At 37.7% G+C, this 17,976-nt stretch overlaps 1 protein-coding gene and 1 pseudogene across 1 annotated transcript in view; one reads left to right on the top strand and one right to left on the bottom strand.

The window, feature by feature from the left end:
• PTGFR (prostaglandin F receptor) overlaps positions 1 to 17,976 on the bottom strand; it is a 309,526-nt gene that overhangs the window by 149,232 nt on the left and 142,318 nt on the right. The window lies entirely within an intron of this gene.
• LOC112864132 (tubulin alpha-1D chain pseudogene) lies at positions 7,792 to 9,068 on the top strand (annotated as a pseudogene).

Raw genomic sequence — 17,976 nt, 5'->3', positions numbered from 1 at the left:
TCCCCTCAGAGCAGAGATGACTAATCATTTTTGTCTCTATCTCTATAAGTTGTGATATTGTCCCTGAGAGCGTGTCGCAATTGAGAATCACTATGACCTTTCTATATCCACACCAGCCAAGATTCTGTTAAATTTTACTTGTTTATAATTTGTGTTATTGAAACAGGTTTCATTTTTATTTTCTAATGCAAACTTATGTACTTCTATGTACTGAATGTACCTTTTTAAGCTATACACACATCTCACCAGAGTCTGATATTATAGCTTCATGATTGAGAATCACTGCTCAGAAAGATAGTGTGAATAATCAGCATTTGTAACTTTAAAATATATTACTTTATAAATTTGCCTTAAAGCTTTAGAGATTTGATGCTACAGAGTGAATTACATTAATAATTTAAGTTTTTCTGTTAAACTAAAATTGCCCCCAAAAATCTTAAGTCCGTGGCATCCCTATTTTCGATTTTATTATAAATAAATTTAATTTCCCATATATAGTGAGCCTAATGATGCTGACATCTATTGAATGCTTATCAGTGCCAGACACTGAGCCAAGGACTTTCATCTAAAAGTAGTGATGGTTCACAGATATTTTCATGTGTATGTGTGCATCACTTGGTTTCCAGATTAAGTGTACAATGTTCTATTTTCACAGATTTAGATTAATTATTATAATAAAGACTGAGCTCAAATACTGCCCCCTCTACTAAAATTATCTTGATCCTACCAGCTATCAGTAGTTACTTATTCTCTGATGTACCACAGCACATTATCTAGGACTCTTATTAAATTTACTTGTAGATATTTAAAAAATGAAAAATGAAAAAAATAAAAGTAGTGATGGGGTTCTTTCTTTTCCTTACTCGCAACAACAAGTCCATTGGCAAGTTCTGTTGGCTCTACTTACAACATATGAACAACAAATGAACAGAGTCAGCTCATTTCTCTCCATCTCCACTGTCAGCATTCAAGCCCTAATCACCATCCTTTCCTGCCTGGATCATTGTGATAACCTCCTAACTACCCTTTCTGCCTCCCTACTTGGTGCCTTCCAATCCATTCTCTGGAGTACATTTTTATACTATAAATCACAGTATGCCACATATATCACCCCCAATCCTCCTACATGTACAAAACCCATTCACATCCTCAAACAGCTAATTACACAGCATGTAGAATAAAATCCAAACCTTCCCTGGTTTAGGAAGTTCTACTTAACCTAGCTCCCACCTACTTATCCAACTTTATTTCATGCCACATTCCTCTTTGCCAGTTACCCAACCACAGTTCATTTTGTTTGCCTTGAACACATCAAGCTCTTTCTATATTCCAGATTTTGCCCACCAGTTCTCTCTCCCTGTTAATGCTTTCCTCACTCACTTTTGACATGGGGCTCCTTCTTATTATCCAGTTTTCATCTCAAACACCACCTCCTCAGAGAAGCCATCCCTGTAGAGTTGCCTGATTTACCAAAAATGCAGGTATCCTGGGTAAAGTTGAATTTCAGATAAACAATAAATAATTTTTAATATAAGTATATCCTGTGCAATATTGGGGAAATACTTACATTTTTTAAAAAATTCATTTTTTATCTGAAATGCAGCTTTAACTGGGAGTACTGTATTTTATCTGGCAATCCAAATTCCTTCCAATCAAAAGTATCCCCACGCAACACCAGGCACTCTCCATTCAATCCTCTGGTTTCATGCTCCCAATTCACTGCTATCTAATATCATTTTTTGTTTATTGTTTGTTTCCCCTATAAACTTTCTGAATTGATATCAAGTTCAAGCTCACTATAATCAGCCAATATCTATCTATCACACATATTGTTGTCTAAGTCTTGCTTAAGTTTGGGTGCATATTTAATATATAGAATGATCTTGATATATGACTATGAAAATGTAAAACTTATCACGACTTTTAGGATATCATTTTAAAACCTTTGATAGGTCTCTATATTATCAAGCCTATGTGTTAATTATAAAACTTTTTATTTTTTTAAATGTTTATTTTTGGGGCGCCTGGGTGGCTCAGTCGGTTGAGCGGCCGACTTCGGCTCAGGTCACGATCTCACGGTCCGTGAGTTCAAGCCCCGCATCGGGCTCTGTGCTGACAGCTCGGAGCCTGGAGCCTGTTTCAGATTCTGTGTCTCCCTCTCTCTGACCCTCCCCCGTTCATGCTCTGTCTCTCTCTGTCTCAAAAATAAATAAAACATTAAAAAAATTTTTTTAATAAAAATAAAAAATAAATGTTTATTTTTGAGGGAGACAGAGTGTGAGCTGGGGAGGGGCAGAGAGAGAGGGAAACACAGAATCTGAGCAGTTTCCAGGCTCTGAGCTGTCAGCACAGAGTCTGACCTGGGGCTCAAACCCATGAACTGTGAGATTATGACCTGAACTGAAGTTGGACACTTAACCAACTGAGCTGCCCAGGCACCCCAACTATAAAACTTTTTAAAGTTACGTGAATATTGACCCACAAATGAGTAAATAACTTTATTTTAATGATACAAATAATTTTATCAAGTTCTTGACATTTAGTAGAAAAAAGTATATGGCATAAAGGTTATCTTCAGGGTAATTGAAAAAAAAGAAATGAGAAGCAATATAGTCAGAATTGAATAGTCTTTTAAAGGCATCTAAGTGAACCACATAGTATGCTTGCACTTAAGTATCTATTCAGTCATTTCCAGATTGTCAGTTCTCCTGAATTCCTATTCTGTTGTTCTGAATATTAAAAATATATCCAAATAATTCTAACCACATGGCAGAAATAAAAGAACTATTTCTTTCATGAAATCTAATTGATGAAAGCATAGATTGAAGGAAAAAAATATAAAATAAATGGATAAAATTCTAGTGTCAAAAAGGAGTGTGCAAGGAATTTATGTAAAAGAGGAAATTTCCTCTGATAAATTAGGTGACTTTTTGATGAAACAACCATAGAGCTGTTCATCATAGCAAAAATGCAGTGATTTCACTTGCAGTCAGATTTCAGTTCAAAACTATAAAGTGAGATTGGCAGGTTTCACTGTTCAAAGGGTCACTTCAGAAATATTGTGAGGCACTCCAAAAACAACTTGCCCAAGCCCTCAAAGCTTTAGCACACATACACACACACCAAGATCATGCCTATTTAAAGACTGCCCCCCAAAAAGCTATTTTTCAAACAAAACATTTCTCCTGACTTTCATAAATTCCAGTTTCTAATCATTCAATTTTATTGGCAATAGCAATCATTAAGATGAGTGGAAAGGCACAACAACAATTTTTCCTTATGTTTTTGCATATAAAAACACATTTTATTTTTTTTTTCATCGTTTATTTATTTTTGGGACAGAGAGAGACAGAGCATGAACGGGGGAGGGGCAGAGAGAGAGGGAGACACAGAATCGGAAACAGGCTCCAGGCTCTGAGCCATCAGCCCAGAGCCTGACGCGGGGCTCGAACTCACGGACCGCGAGATCGTGACCTGGTTGAAGTCGGACGCTTAACCGACTGCGCCACCCAGGCGCCCCTAAAAACACATTTTAGTGTAGCTGTTGTTTTATTTTACAATAAGGGAATATAGGATAATGAGCCTAGGAAAATGTTCTACAGTTTGTTTTGATTGGATGTGTCTATGTGTGTGCATGGGTGTGTGTGTGTGTACCTAGGAGAAGAATCTTTGAAAATAACTTTATTAGAAAGTGGATTAAGAATTCAAATGACTTAACAACATATCACTAAGGGTCACTTCTCAGTAGTAAACAATTTAATTTAAAAGCCATTATGATGCTAACTATAAAAAGGTCTCTTTAGTGTATAACTCACACAATTTGTTTTCATCCACGAGAAGGCAAAATGGTAGAGTGGTTACCAAGAACTCTTGGGGAATAGCATGGGTTCAAATTCTGGATCCATCACTTACAATTTCTAAGATGTTGGGCGTTTCTAAACTTCTCTAAGCCTCAGTTACATCATTCTTAGAACATAGGTCTTTACCATATCTATACATCAGATGATGTGTTAAATGAGGCATCACATGTTAAGTATTACATAGTACCCACCCCACACCTAGCCCTCAATAAATGTTATTGTGTTTCCTTATTATTGTTAAGGAAAGTCTGCAGATCAGCTCAATAGATACTATGAAATTTACCATTTATAAAAATAAAGTAAAATAAATAAATTTGACCCCAACTTTCAGATTCATCAATATATTTTGATCACTTAATAGATACCAAACACTATCATACTTAGCAATCTTATATGCAACTTTGTTTACAATAATTTATGATTAAAACAAATTTTCATAATTTTATTCAAATATGGAAGGATAATTTGAATCAAGAGAAGATAAGTAACATATATAAGATCACAGAAATAGGTAGTGGTACAACTGGAACTAATTCTCACACCTTCAATTTCAATCATAATTAATAATTAATCAATAATAAATTTTACATATAATAAAACTTTCAAAATAGAAAAGAATATAATGACACAATTTCACATTTGCCTCCATTCAACATGATAATGTGGTTAACTAACAAAATATAAAGACTTTGTAATCATGAAAAAAGGGGCACTATATTATGGATAAAACTTGCACTCGAAGCTAAAAGACCCAACTTCTACACATGGCACTGTGAGAATATAAATTTGGTAAAATCATGTCCTTGGATCCAGTGCCCTAATTTGTCAAATTAAGACGTTCAACTACATGTATTCTCAGGATTTTTCCAGGTCTGATTCTAGGCCATTAACTAGAATTTGCAAGATGGAGCAAAACATCAGTGATTGGATTTCAACCCAAGCACACCATCACCATTGGCTTAGTTCTATTACCCAACCAACAGTAATGAACAATGCAATGAAAATATGGCAATGCTCTGTAGCTGACAGTCTTGCTCTCCAATTCCTGGTGATGCCTCTTTTCCAATCGACCACAACAGGTGATCATTCTCATGAGTGTGCCTCCCTCTTCATTCATAGGCATGCATACCTTTCCACATACCAATAGCCATCATTAAAATACTTTCTGGGAAATAAGACAACTGAGTGTCAACATCAAGCTCTGACCTAGTTCTGATCTGCATCTGAGTGAGTGGCCTTTGAGCATTTATCAAAATATATCTTCTTTGAAAATGTTGCCTAGTCAAGACCCAATCAACAGACATCATCTAAAGTTTTTCCTTTCCACTGCCAAATTCTAACTACCACCAAATTTTGTGCAAGGGATTTGAATTTGGCTTTGTCATCATCTTTGTGTTGACAGCAATTAAATAAATTTCGTGGGTATCCATTTCCTATAATCATAAAGTCCCACTCCGAAGCACATGAAGTCTTGTTATTAGTCTCACTGGATCATTGTTCTAATGCAGAAGAATCCAAAATTCAAATGCCATGAGTCACATTAGTTTTATTATTCTACCTAAATATTAAAGCTTCCATCATCCACAAGCAGTACCTTTTTGGCTTAAAAAACAATAATAAATAAATAAATAACACCTTCGGCCCTACTACTCATATTTTCATTAGTTATGAAATCCTATTTCTCTCTCTTCCTTCTCTGGACCTTTTGTATTCCCTCCTGTTTCTAAGGCTGCTGTAACAAGTGTCATAAACTGGGAGGCTTAACACAAACAGAAATTTATTATATCACAATTCTGGAGGCTATAAATCTGAAATCAAAGTGTCAACAGGGCCATGTTCCCTCTCAAGGCTCCATGGGATGATCTTTGCCTCTTCCAGCTTCTACAGGTCGGAGACATTTCTTGGCTTGCATCAGCATAACTCCAAACCAGTCCATGAGCTCCTAAAGAGTAGGGTGTGCAAGGATTATACTAGTAGGATAGATGGGGACTAGAGAAGCCTGATAGAATTGTCTCCCACTTCTTAGAAAATTGATCAGGTTTGAGCCCTAATCCAGCCACCGTGTGCTCTTTGAATAAGGGTCCCTCCTCTTCACCAAACAGCTAAATAATCCTAAGGGGCTATGACATTACACCATCTGGTTACATAGTGACGATGACAATCCTAATAATACTATCTTTTACTGAATGCTTACTGTGTATCAAACATTTGTTAAGTCTTGTGCTATATACATTACTTCATTCAGTCCTCACATATGATCCTTAACCCTCAAATTGTAATGACTCCTATCCAGTCCTCCCCGCACAAAAACAGGAAGGGAATGTACTTCTAGCTTTTGTTTATTTCTCCCATTCACAGTGATGCTGTCATTTTGTATCTGGACCTCCACCCCCATAAATAGTGGTGTCCTTTTTATAGGGAACAACCATGAGAGATGAGGCATATCCCACCCAGCCTTTCCCAGTACACTGCTCTCAGGAGGCTAATATAACAAGCAATGATCTTCCTCAGTCATTATGAATTTAATTTTTAATGGCACCAAAGTGGATGTGTTTTTGTTCAGGAAACTAAAGTAATTGAAATGATTGAATAGCATAAATACTAAAGCTGCAGTAACTAAAACTATAAACAGAAATTAAGGTTTTTCAGGCTGAAGTTATGCCAAGCATTTCATAATATAAGCTTGTTAATTCAAGCTATTTTTCCAAATCTGCCACACTTGTTATACGTATCATGCTTGCAAAACTTAATTGGCCTCTATTGGTCATGTTTTCAAATGAATGTGGTTACAGACAGAGTCAGCCACAAAAAGCTAAGTTTATCTCGTGACCCAGAGATCTGGACAACATGAGCTGGTTCCAGGGACCTGTTCTGGATAGTTTACTTAGAGTCCCTTGCCCAAGGTCACCAGTCACATGTGTAAATGCAGCCTTCCCTCTTATTAGATGAAGCCAGAAGGCTTAAGGAATGCCTCTCAACACTTCTGTGTGTTGGAAAAAATGAAAAGTTGATTCAGTTGTAATCTTAGATTTTTAAGGGTCAGCTGGGCAAACTATTCATTCTTCTGTAGTAACACTAGCTGAGTAATTGTCTAGCCCATTCTTTAAAACTTGCTTCTCCCACTTAGAAGAACTCTGTAGATTCTTCATTGTGTTGAGTTGAAACATATCACCTTATTAGGTCCACTATTGAACCTAAATCTACATTCACCATATGAGAGCTCTTCAAATGTTTGAGGGCAACGCTCATGTTTCCTGTAAGACTTTCCTTCTCATGTTCTTTCAGTCATCATCCTGATGTATGGTTTCCAGTTCTCCCATGCTGGTAATACATCTCTCACCGTCCATCAGTCTCTCTCTATTTGTGTTTAATAGTTGGCACCACAACACATCATGTGCAATTTGGCCAATATTACGTAGTAATGGCTACTGTTTCCCTCATTCTTCCTGATGCAACAACGAATAGAGTTGGCTTTCTTGGCCACCACATATTGATTTACTGAAGTTACTGACTTTTTTTTAAGATTTTATATTTAAGTTATCTCTACACCCAACATGGGGCTCGAACTCACAACCCTGAGATCAAGAGTCGCATCCTCTACTGACTGAGTCAGCCAGGCACCCCTGAAGTTACTGACATCTTCTAAATAATTTTTAGATGAGCTTCTTAGTCATATTTCCTCAATATAACAGTGACACAAATTATTTACCAAAAAAAAAAAAGAATGTAGATTTATTTTCATCAAACTTTATCTTAGTAGATCTTGCCTATATTTTTATATTAATTCTTTCACACAATATATTCCCCCTACTTATCTAACACTAATTTAAGCAGTTTCTCTTATATCGACCACCGAAAAGCCACACTGTAAGAAGCAACAACCTCATCTCTTCCTCTCTGCCATCTGCTCAGCAGCCGCAAAGCAGCAACAATGCATGAATGCATATCCATCCATGTTGGCTGAGGTGGTGTCCAGATTGGCAATGCCTGTTAGGAGTCTATTGTCTAGGACACAGCATTCAGCCTAATGGCCAGATGCCAAGTGACAAGACCACTGGGGAAGGAGATGACTCCTTCAACACCTTCTCCAGTGAGAAGGATACTGGCAACCATGTGCCCAGGGCAGTGTTTGTAGACCTGGAACCCACAGTCATTGATGAATGACTTTGCAATGGCACCCATTGCCAGCTTTTCCACCCTGAGCAGCTCATCACAGGCAAGGAAGATGCTGCCAGTAATTATGCCCAAGGGCACTAGAACATTGGCTGACCAGGAGAAAGGTATCCAGGGTTTCTTGGGTTTCCACAGCTTTGGAGGAGGAGCTTGGGAGATTTACCTCTCTGCTGATGGAACGTCTCTCTGTTGATTATGGCAAGAAGTCCAAGCTGGAGTTCTCCATTTACCCAGCCTCCCATGTTTCCACAGCTGTAATTGAGCCCTATAACTCCATCCTCACTACCCACACCACCCTGGAGCACTCTGATTGTGCCTTAATCATAGACAATGAGGCCATCTATGACACCTGTTATAGAAACCTCGATATTGAATCTACACTAACCTTAGTTGGTTGAGAGGCCAAATTGTGTCCTCCATCACTGCTTCTCTCAGATTTGATGGAGCTCTGAATGTTGAACTGACAGAACTCCAGACCAACCCAGTGCTGTATCCCCACATCCACTTCCCTCTGGCTACATACACCCTTGTCATCTCTGCTGAGAAAGCCTACCATGAACAACTTTCTGTAGCAGAGATGACGAATGCATGCTTTGAGCCAGCCAACCAGATTGTAAAATGTGACCCTTTGCCATGGTAAACACATGGCTTGTTGCCTGTTGTATAGTGGCAAGTGGTTCCCAAAGATGTCAATGCTGCCATTGCCACCATTAAGACCAAGTATATCATCTAGTCTGTGGACTGGTGCCCCACTGCTTCAAAGTTGTTATTAAAAACCAGCCTCCCACTGTGATGTCTGGTGGGGACCCAGCCAAAGTACAGTGAGCTGTGTACATGCTGAGCAACACCACAGCCATTGCTCAGACCTGGGCTCACCTGACCACAAGTTTGACTTGATGTATGCCAAACATGCCTTTCTTCACTGGTATTTAGGTGAGGGCATGGGGGATGGAAAGTTTTTCTCAGGCCCATGAGAATATGGCTGCCCTTGAGAAGGATTATGAGGAAGTTAGTATGGATTCTATTGAAAGATAGGGCAGAGAAGAGAAGAATATTAAAGTTTAAAATGTCACAAAGGTGCTGCTTTTACAGGGAAGTTTATTCTGTTTTGAACATTGAAAATCTGTGCTCTGATCAGTTAATTTGTATGTAGCTGTGTATACTCTCATATGCAATTACTGACCTATGCTTTAAAATACAACACTTTGTTAGACTCAACCTGCCCATTTCTCTGATGGATTTGAATAAAGTATTCCTTGTCTTAAATGAAAAATAATAATTAATAACAACAATAATAATAATAATAATACAATAAGTATCAAATAACCTATTCTAAGGTCACTGATATAATTTGAACAGTTTAAAACCAGTAAAAGAATTTTGTCACTATTTCCCTCAGGCTCAAATTAATCCATTAATAATTACTTTGGGGATAGTCCATCAATAACACATTTATCTAATTGAACATCCAACTCACATTTCTCCATCATGTCTATAAGAATGTTGTGAAAAACATGCCATTTCTTTATTCTAATTTTTAATAAAAGAAATCATTAATGTAACGCAGAAATAAGCTGTTTTTAGTGAAGCCACACTGGTTCCTAGTGATCACAGGAAGCATCCTTTTAATAACACATCCTAAAAATTTTCCTGAACTAAACTCTTCAGTCTAATATCTGCAAAATCTCCCTCTTCCTCTTTTTTAAAATCAAAACCATGTTTGCTCATTGCCATCCTATCTGCTCTAGTTCTTCCAAAACTACTCAGAGAAAACCAGAATTATTGGGGTTTTCTAGTTTCTTTTGCTGGTTGTCACAGAATACCAAGGCCTGATTCATCAAGGCAAAAGAACAAGAATTTACTTAACCGATTTCTTCACTCTTCCTGAAAATCTGTTTTCTCTCTCTAGTGTACAGTTTGTATTTCTAGTCCAAGATTTGCTTCCCTTGACAAAAATGTTAAAAGCAAAAAGATAGTTGAGAAATTCTGCTTTCTATAACACCCACAAGCATCATACTTCAGTAGATGAATATTCACCAAAAAATGAGGGGGAGCCAGGTATTCCTAAGCATGGCACCAAAGGTAGAAATCATAGAGAAAGTGAACTGCATACTTAAAAATCAGAACCTCTGTATATTAGGAAATGCCGTATAAACAAAATTTTCAAGAAAATGACAAAATGTCACACATTTGAAAATTAATATCTTCATAAATATTTCATAGCTTTATATACAAAATGTTTTCACAATTCAGCTGGAAAACTATATAAAATCCATGAAAAAGACATTGAAGGAAAGAAAGAAGGAGCCAATAAGCCTGTACAGAGATGTTCATCCTTATTAGTAATCAACTAAATTGTAAATTAAGCAAAATGTCTTATATTTAACAAAGTAGGAAAGCATTTAGTTTTGTTTAACACAAAATACTTTGACTCTCATAAAAGTCAAGGATCTAGAAACATTGACACTTCCATATATACTGCTATCTATTGGAACTCTAGGAAATAATTTAATATCTATCCATAACCCTATCCTAGGTGTTTTATGTGCATTACCTTATTTAACTGTCTTCAAACATTCCATTCCTCTTGTAGCTAGTATTTACTTTATCAACCCAGAGATCTGGGCACCAAAAGACACTAAAATGAAAGGGTCACTTTGTCATACTGTTCTTGTTATAACCACTTCATTAACCAGGTCAATTCTCATACCTATTAGGATACAAAACTGTCAAACACTCAGCAAAGCATGTCACACATTCTTCATGTTCTTCATTTAGCCAAAGAAGACTTCCAATATGTGTCTTGACAGTTATAGCACTCCTCTGACATCCTACCTAGTATGAATCTTATGTTTTGAGTTAGAGGCATATTAATCACTTTTATCTGTTTGCTCAGATAGTCACTTACTATAATCTCAGAATGGTTAGTTCTTCTATGATCTCATTTTTAATATTAATTATTTCAACAGTGTATGTCAACTCTACAGTAAATTTCCAACTAGGTATGATATCTCTTCTCTCCTCTTTGGCAAATATCTCTTTTCTAACATAATATGACGCTATGACATAAAATAAACATATGTATATGGTCTTTGTTCCTGTTTTCTGGCACAGAACTCCTAAACTCTTGGAATAATAATATCTTTATTTGAACAGTTGGAAAACTCTTGGAATAATAAAGATATTATAATAATATACTTAAGTCAAGTCAATATCTTTATTATTCAAAGACATAATAAACGTATCTTTTATTATGTTAATGAGGCGACTTTGGGGACAGGAAAGGGGCTGGATATTGAATTCAATCATTAATGACCAATGATTTCATCAATCATGCCTACATAATGAAACCTACATAAAAATCCAAAAGGAGTGGTTTCAGAGAACTTCCAGGTCGGAGAACACATGGAGATTTGGGAAGAGTGGTGAGCTCAGAGAAGACATGGGAGCTCCTCACACTTAGCCCATACCTTGCCCTATGCATCTCTTCCATTGGCTGTTCTTGAGTTATATCCTTTTACAATAAACCCGTAATCTCTTAAATTAAGTGCTTCTCTGAGTTTTGTAAACCACTCTAGCAAGTTAATTTAACCCAAGTGTTGGGGGAATGGTCATTGGAACATCCATTTTATATCCATTCGGTCAGAAGCACAAGAAACAACCTGGGCTTATGACTGGTATCTAAAGTTGGGGTAGGATCCCAATGTGTATAGCAGCGCTCTCAACAATAGCCAAATTATGGAAAGAGCCTAAATGTCCATCAACTGATGAATGGATAAAGAAATTGTGGTTTATATACACAATGGAGTACTACGTGGCAATGAGAAAGAATGAAATATGGCCCTTTGTAGCAACATGGATGGAACTGGAGAGTGTGATGCTAAGTGAAATAAGCCATACAGAGAAAGACAGATACCATATGGTTTCACTCTTATGTGGATCCTGAGAAACTTAACAGAAACCCATGGGGGAGGGGAAGGAAAAAAAAAAGAGGTTAGAGTGGAAGAGAGCCAAAGCATAAGAGACTCTTAAAAACTGAGAACAAACTGAGGGTTGATGGGGGGTGGGAGGGAGGGGAGGGTGGGTGATGGGTATTGAGGAGGGCACCTTTTGGGATGAGCACTTGGTGTTGTATGGAAACCAATTTGACAATAAACTTCATATATTGAAAAAAACATTAAACAAATTAAATAAATAAAATGTTTGCTGCTGTTAAATAAATAAATAAATAAATAAATAAATAAATAAATAAATAAAGTTGGGGTAGGGCAGGGGCAGGGAGGTCTTATGGGAGATGTGACACTGCAGATGTGACACTATTTCCAGGTAGATAGTGAGTATCTGAATTGAGATATTTATTTACTTTAACTTCCATCCCACTAAGCATCATTTTCTACTATTTTTCACCCTGTATTATAATGTCAAATGCATTTTGTATGTTAACTATGCTTTTAGACATATCAGAGACATAACTATTTTTATGACCTTACCAATTATTTTCTTAGATGAATCACTACAAACAACCCATAGTGCTGTTTTTATTTCTAGAATAAACTGATAGCTTTACACAGATGGCTTTCTCCTCCCTATTCCATATACATCTTAAATTGCTCTTAATCAGGATGGAGGAAATCATTCAAGAAAGAAAATAAAAAGATTCCAAGGAGACAGAGAAAATTCAAAACTCAAGGTGCAAGTGAGTAGAAATTTTCACAGCTTAAAGTTAAAATCAGTGAAGAAATGCTATAGCATTGGAATAATTGAATAAGAGTAAAATGTTACGCATAGAATACTAATCCAGACCCAGCAATTGCTGGATTGTAGGGTAATTCTACTTTTTAAAAAAATTTTTTAAATGTTTATTTTTGAGAGAGAGACAGCATGAGCAGGGGAGGGGCAGAGAGAAATGGAGACACAGAATTCAAAGCAGGCTCCAGGCTCCAAGCTGTCAGCACAGAGCCCGGTGCAGGGCTCAAACTCACGAACTGCAAGATCATGACCTGAGCCGAAGTCAGATGCTTAAATGACTAAGGCACACAGGCGCCCAGTGTAATTCTATTTTAACTTTTTGAGGAACCTCCACAGTTTTCCAGAGTGGCTGCACCAGTTTGCATACCCACCAACAGTGCAAGAGGATTCTCCATTTTCCACAGCCTAGCCAACTCTGTTGTTCCCTGAGTTGTTAATTTAAACCATTCTGACCAGTGGTATCTCAGTGTGGTTTTGATTTGTATTTCACTGATGATGAGTGATTTTGAGCATCTTTTCATGTGTCTGTTTGCCACCTGGATATCTTCTTTGGAAAAGTGTCTATTCATGTCTTCTGCCCATGTCTTCACCGGATTATTTGTTTTGGGGGTGTTGAGTTTGGTAAATTCTTTATAGATTTTTGATACTAGCCTTTAATCTGAATGTCATTTGCATATATCTTCTCCTATTCCATCGGTTGCCTTTTAATTTGGTTGATTGTTTCCTTTTCTGTGCAAAAGTTTTTTGTCTTGATGAGGTCCTGATAGTTCATTTTTGCTTTAATTCCGCTTCCTTTGGAGACATGTCAAGTAAGAACTTGTCGTGGCTGAGGCCAAAGAGGTTGCTGCCTGTTTTCTTCTGTAGAATTTTGATGGTTTCCTGTCTCACATTTAGGTCTTTCATCCCTTTTGAATTTATTTTTGTGTATGGTGTAAGAAAGTGGTCCAGTTTCATTCTTCTGCATGTTGCTGTCCAGTTCTCCCAGCACTATTTGCTGAAGAGACTGTCTTTTTTCCATTGGATACTCTTTCCTGTTTTGTTGAGGATTAATTGGCCATATATTTGTGGGCCCATTTCTGGGTTCTCTATTCTATTCAATTGGTCTATGTGTCTGTTTTTGTGCCAATACCATATTGTCTTCATGATTACAGTTTTGAAATACAAGCCAAAGTCTGGAAATGTGATGATGCCAGCTTTGGTTTGTTTTTGGTTTTTTTTTTTCCAACATTACTTTGGCTATTTGGGGGTATTTTCTGGTACCCCCAGAAAAGGGGTAAAGCTCTCAGTTATTCCTCACTGAGGACGATATTAGCTGTGGGCCTTTCATATGTGGCTTTTATGATGTTAAGGTAAGTTCCTTCTATCGTGACTTTCTTGAGGTTTTTATTGAGAAAGAATGCTGTATGTCAAATGTTTTTTCTGCATCTATTGACAGGATCATACAATTCTTATCCTTTCTTCTATTAATGTGATGTATCACGTTGATTGATTTGTGAATATTGAATCACCCTGCATCCTAGGAATAAATCCCACTTGGTCATGGTGAATAATTCTTTTAATATACTATTGAATTCAATTTGCTAGTATCTTGTTGAGAATTTTTGCATCCAAGTTCATCATCAGGGATATTGGCCTGTAATTTTCCTTTTTGGTGGGGTCTTTGTGTGCTTTGGGAACCAACATAATGCCAGCTTCATAAAATGAGTCTGGAAGCTTTCCTTCTGTTTCTAGTTTTGGGAACAGCTTTAGAAGAATAGGTATTAACTCTGCTTTAAATGTCTGGTAGAATTCCCCTGGGAAGCCATCTGGCCCAGGAGTCTTATTTGTTGGGAGATTTTTTTTTAGTACAATTTATTGTCAAGTTTGCTAACATACAGTGTATACAGTGTGCTCTTGGCTTCAGGAATAGACTCCTATGATCCATCACTTACATACAACACCCAGTGCTCATCCCAATAGCTGCTATCCTCAATGCCCATCACCCATTTTCCCTTCCCCCCAACCCCCCATTAACCCTCCATTTGTTCTCTGTATTTAAGAGTCTCTTATGGTTTTCATCCCTCGCTGTTTAAAACTAGTTTTTCCCCTTCCCTTTTGTTGGGAGATTTTTGATAACCAATTCAATTTCTTCACTGGTTATGGGTCTGTTCAATTTTCCTATTTCCTTCCATTTGAATTTTGGTAGTGTGTTAGGAATTTTTCTGTGTCTCCCAGATTGTCCAGTTTGTTGTCATATAATTTTTCATAGTATTCTCTAATAATTGTATTTATGTGGTGTTGGTTGTGATCTCCTTCATTTGTGATTTTATATACTTGGGCCCTCTCTCTTTTCTTTTTGAGAAATCTAGCTAGAGGTTTATCAATTTTTAGATGGATCCTGGGGTATTTTTCAATCTATTCTGATACCTGTGTCTTTTGATTGGGGCATTTAGTCCATTTACATTCTGAGAGATTACTGAAAGATATGGATTTTTTTAATATCATTTATTGTCAAGTTAGCTAACATACAGTGTATACAGTGTGCTCTTCACTTCCAGAGCAGACTCTCATGATTCATCGCTTACATACGACACCCAGTGCTCATCCCAACAAGTGCCGTCCTCAATGCCTGTCACCCTCTTTACCCTCTCCCCCACCCTCCATCAACCCTCAGTTTGTTCTCTGTTTTTAAGAGTCTCTTATGGTTTGCTTCCCTCTCTGTTTGAAACATTTTTCCCCTTTCCTTCCCCCATGGTCTTCTGTTAAGTTTCTTCAAATTCCACATATGAGTGAAAGCATATTATTGAAAACTATGGATTTAGTGTCATTGCGCTATCTGTAGTTTCGTGCTTGTGGTGATGTCTCTGGTCCTTTGTAGTCTTTGCTGCTTTCTACTCACAGAGTCCCCCTCAGGATCTCCTGCAGGGCTGGTTTAGTGATCATGAATTCCTTTATTTTTTGTTTGTCTAGGAAAGGCTTTATCTTTCCTATTATGAATGACAGCCTTGAGAGATAAAGGATTCTTGGCTGCATATTTTTCCTGTTCAGCACCTTGAATATCTCCTGCCACTCCCTTCTGGCCTGCCAAGTTTCAGTGGATAGGTCTGCTACCACCCTCGTGTCTACCCTTATATGTTGTGGCCTGTATGTCCCTAGCTGCTTTCAGAATTCTCTCTTTATCTTTGTATTTTGCCAGTTTCACTATGCTATGTCATGGTATTGACCTGCTTTTGTTGATTTTGAAGGGAGTTCTCTGTGCCTCTTGGACTTGGATGCCTGTTTCCTTCCCCAGATTATGGAAGTTCTCAGCTAAAATTTGTTCAAATAAGCCTTCTGTCCCTTTCTCTCTCTTCTTCTTCTTCTTCTTCTTCTGGAACTACTATGATATGGATACTATTTCATTAAATCACTTAGGTCTCTAATTTTCCCCTCATGGTCTAGAAATTTCCTTTCCCTCTTTTTTCAGCTTCATCATTTTCCACAATTTTATCTTCTATTTCACCTATTCTCTCCTCTGCTTCTTCCATCCTCGCTGTCACTGCATCTAGTTTATTTTGCATCTGATTTATGGAATTTCTTAATTCAGCATGACTATTTCCTAGATCTTTGATCTCTGCAGCAATAGATTCTTTGCTGTCTTGTATGCTTTTTTCAAGCTCAGAGATTAGTCTTATGACTGTTACTCTAAATTCTTGCTCAGATATATTTTTTTTATATCTGTTTTGAGCAATTCTCTGGCTGTCATTTCTTCCTGGATTTCTTTTGAGAATTCTTCCTTTTTGTAATTCTGGATACATTTATGTCTTTTACATGTTTTAATAGCTTGTAATGTGTCCTGCACCTGCGAGTACTACTATACTAAAAAGGGGTCATACACTGTCTGGGGCTTGGCTCTTTAGGAAATGTCTTTGGAGTATGCTGTGTGCACTCTGTTGTTGTGTATTTGACTGCTCTATCCCACTGGTAAATTCTCTGTAAAGCTCCTCCTTGCTCATAGTGGTAGATTGTTTGGATCTTCTACCAGGTGTGCTTTGAGTTGTTCATTGAAGTAACTGGAATAAAGGCAAGGTGGTGGGGTCCTGATTCCATACAAAGAGAAAAATGAAAGGGACAGAAAAAAAGACCAAGCAGAGAATCAAAGAAACTGTAAGGTTTAATCCAGAGAGAGGGATAGGAAAATAAAGGAGATAAAGCTGTAAAAACAATACAATAAAAGTGCCTGATTAAACAAACAAAACAGAGAAAGAAAAGAATAATGTATATTCTTTTATTTTTTTATTTTATATATAATACATGCATTATATATTTTATATATATACTTATATATATAAAATATATATTCTCTTCAACTCTGAAACTATGAACCTGATTCCAAAGGAAAACAAAAGGAGAGGTTAAGGAAAAAAGAAAAGAAGAAAAAGAAAAGAAAAAGACAGACTAACATATAAAACTGCAGGACAGTGGTCTGTTGGTTCTGTTGGTACCTGGTGCCTGCACAGTGGCTGTGCTGGTCTGGAGGAGAGGCCATTTGGTTCACTCAGTATCGTCCCACTCCAGTAGATAAGCAGTTGCCAGTCAAGGAGGGGGTGGGGTTTGGTGTAAGCGGCCCAGCCTCCACTGGGGGCCACTGTGTTGCTCCCTGAAGCCCCACCATGTTGGAGATGGGAAGAAAAATGGCAACACCCCAATCTCTCCTCCCTGGACCAGGTGTCACAAACTATGCTCTTCATACAGCCCTCACAGAGTAGCACAGGCAGCCAACTTGTCTGGCTCCACAGTCTCCCAAGCCTTATAGGTGCTGGGATCCAACCCCCAATGTCTTAAAGGATCCCTGCACTGCACAGATTCTGTTCTGGTACAGTGCCACTCCACCCTGCTGGCTGGCACCTGCAAGGTCTTTTGTCCTTGAGGAGGCAATAAACCTTCCCACAGTACTGGAGGGAAGGGACTGTTCTCACCCAGTGTGCCCCTGAGATCGATACCACACTACAGAGCCAGCCTCCTCCCCCAGAGGTACATGCACAGCCAGCCACCTCCAGTCCAGAGAAAATCACGCACTTTTGAAAATTCCAATCTTCAGCTCTTAAAGCTATTTGCTAAATAAAAACTGGCACTCTCCATATTTCTCATTCCCCAGTCTGTGGTCCAAAGAGGTTTTTCTCTTGTACTAACTCAATACCACAATTCCACAGCCTCTCTTTCTCTTCCTTTTGTC

Source organism: Puma concolor, chromosome C1, assembly GCF_028749965.1.
Source record: "Puma concolor isolate L17-30 chromosome C1, mPumCon1.1.hap2, whole genome shotgun sequence".
Classification (NCBI taxonomy): Eukaryota; Metazoa; Chordata; class Mammalia; order Carnivora; family Felidae; genus Puma; species Puma concolor.
This window is presented reverse-complemented; position numbering and strand designations above follow the sequence as displayed.